Raw genomic sequence first — 2,605 nt, 5'->3', positions numbered from 1 at the left:
ACGAAGAGTGCATAGTTAATGAACAGGTCAGTCTTGCTGTTTTTATGATTTATCTAGGTAGAAGCACCTTCTTCGTAAGAGGGTTGCAAGTTTTAACTCATACCTTCTATAGTTCTCTCAAGCATCCCCCTCATTGCCAGGTGCCTAATAGGAGGTCAGCAATGGGTGTGAGCTTCTTCTCTCAGTGGTTCAGTTCTTCTAACTCTCTTCCCTAGAGTGTGGCCATTTAACTGGTCTCTTTGCCAGATTTTCAGCCAGTTCTACAAATAGTCTGATTTCAAAATCCAATATTGAATTATACTATATCACAGAGTAAAATTTTAAGTATTATAAAATCATTCAGTGTCCTATGGACTTAGATTCTAGCTGCTTTTTCCTGCTTCATGTCCTTAGCTTTCCTTATTTATATACCCTGTGTTCCTGTCACACCAGAGAAGTCACCTATCCAAACACACTTTTATACCTCTGTGCTGGTAGTCATGCCTTTCTGTCTACTTGAATGCCCTTTTCAGTAGCTACTTAGCACAGATCCCATTCAAAAGTTCTCTATGACCCTGTTCAGTCATTTGGAGATAATTTATTATTCCTTTAACTGTGCTTCAAAGGTAGACTACTTGTAATCTTCCTATAGTTCTAATCACCCTCCATAGTATTTTAAAATAATTAGTTGTATACCTACCTGTTGTGTCACCATGCAGGAAGAAAATGCCCTGTATTCTTCTCTACAGGAAAAAAAAAAGCCTGTTATTTTTATAAGTTCTCAAAAATATTTGTCATATGCACAAAATATAGATCAAATACTTAACGGTTCCTCAAGAATAATTTGGAAAAGGTAGCTTGTCAGAAATACAGAAGGAAAATAAAAACTTAATATTTACATTGGAAATTGGTTTGCATTCAACTTCTAAAAACAAATTTGGAAAATAATATAAAGCAGATACTCAGTTAATGGGAGCAAGATGGAAAATGCTATTGCCAAACCATATTTAAGAGTAATCAAGTTCTCTAAATTGAGCATAAGTCTGAAGCATGATCAGGTTAACAAAAAAGAAAAGACCAGTGTTATTTTGCCTCAATTGGAAACAGAGTGTGGGGAAATTTGTATTTTTCCCTCAGAGAGCAGGGTGACTTTATTCCTTCCATTAAGCCAATTTTGTGCCAAACCTTAGCCAGTGCTTCAGATCTTTATTGATACCTCTTTCCCACTGAGCCTGTTTATCCCATTTTGTGCCTCCCTTTCTCTGCTCCCTAACTGGTTACTCCCTCACCTTTAATTTTGTGTTAATGAACATCAGTGTGATAGCTTCCCTATATTAAATGGGTATTTCGTATAGCTTTATGGATTTAGAGACCTGATTAAAGATCATCTAAGCGTTGAATTTCTCTTAGATTGGCCATGCAATATAGTTGGTCAGTCAGCAAATTCATTAAGTATCTAATTATGTCAACCATTGTGCGCTGCAGTATTGTCAAAAGAAGGGGATCATTTGGTTGTGGCCACAGAAACCAGATGATGAAGGGGATGTGATCATTTGGAAAGTGTCACAATATGTCGCACACGTTGTGCCACTGCTGTGGCTGTAAGGCCTGCCGCCTTCAGAATCCAGCTGGTGGCAAATGTGGCTATCAGTCCAAGTGGAAGAGAACGTATCACTGGAGTGCCAAGACTACAAGAGGATATACCACTGGGAACATCCAAATGAATCATCTACAAATAGTGTACTGCAGATTCCAGCATGGATTCTGTGACGTAACAACACCGAGCCCCAGGAGGGCCACTGGTACAGCATCCAGTTCATCCTTACGATTTCAGTGATTAGCCACAGAATAAATGTTCCGGTTAAAAAAAAGAGAGGGCGAGAAGGAAGGGAGAGAGGGAAAGAGGGAAGGCAGACAGGCAGGCAGACATAATCATTATCCACATAGAGCTCACAGGTCCGGGTAGTGGGAATAGTGTGTGTACAGACTTTGGGATGGAAAATGATGAGGAACTGTAGAGGCAACTGGAGGAAGTCAGCATTTTTTTTTTTTTGCGGCGAAAACAAAGAATTGAATACATAAGGCTAGAGATGAAGGCAAAATGATTTGAAGTCTTCTAGTTGACTTCAGCAATTTGTACTTGATCCTTGAGTTCTTTCCTTCCTCTTACAAAGAATGGATTTTCCTTGAAGTTATCAAAAGCTGTTCACTCTTCTTGTGCACTGTACCCCGTCTCACTTAGCCTACTGAAGACTTTGTTGCTGCAATTGCATATGTGCTCTCTGTCCTGAATCATTTTTTTCATACTGGATCATACCTATAAAACTATAAGTCCACATTTTACAAAATAAGAAGCCATTTATCACCAGTCCATCTTCCTGCTCCATTTTTCTGCACCCCGTGTAGAATATCTCATCCCCAAATTTATCTGTACTTAACTGTCTACACTTTCTTATCAGTCCATCGTAACATAATTCTGTCTGGATTTTGTCCCTGTGCTACACTAAACCTACTTTAGCGAAGTAATCTGTGACCTTCATTATGCATGCCTCAGCTGATCCAATAGCATTTAACAGGCCTGCACCTCACTCTTAAAATTTCTCATTCAGATCTCAGACCTAAGTCC

General features: G+C 39.0%; 1 pseudogene; it reads left to right on the top strand.

The window, feature by feature from the left end:
* Nucleotides 1-1,510: 1,510 nt before the first annotated feature.
* Nucleotides 1,511-1,816, top strand: LOC123394841 (annotated as a pseudogene).
* Nucleotides 1,817-2,605: the final 789 nt, after the last annotated feature.

Source organism: Mustela putorius, unplaced genomic scaffold, assembly GCF_011764305.1.
Source record: "Mustela putorius furo isolate JIRA1106 unplaced genomic scaffold, ASM1176430v1.1 tig00003845_pilon_pilon_pilon, whole genome shotgun sequence".
Classification (NCBI taxonomy): domain Eukaryota; kingdom Metazoa; phylum Chordata; class Mammalia; order Carnivora; family Mustelidae; genus Mustela; species Mustela putorius.
The sequence above is the reverse complement of the archived record's forward strand: the minus strand, read 5'-3'. Positions and strand labels throughout refer to the sequence as shown.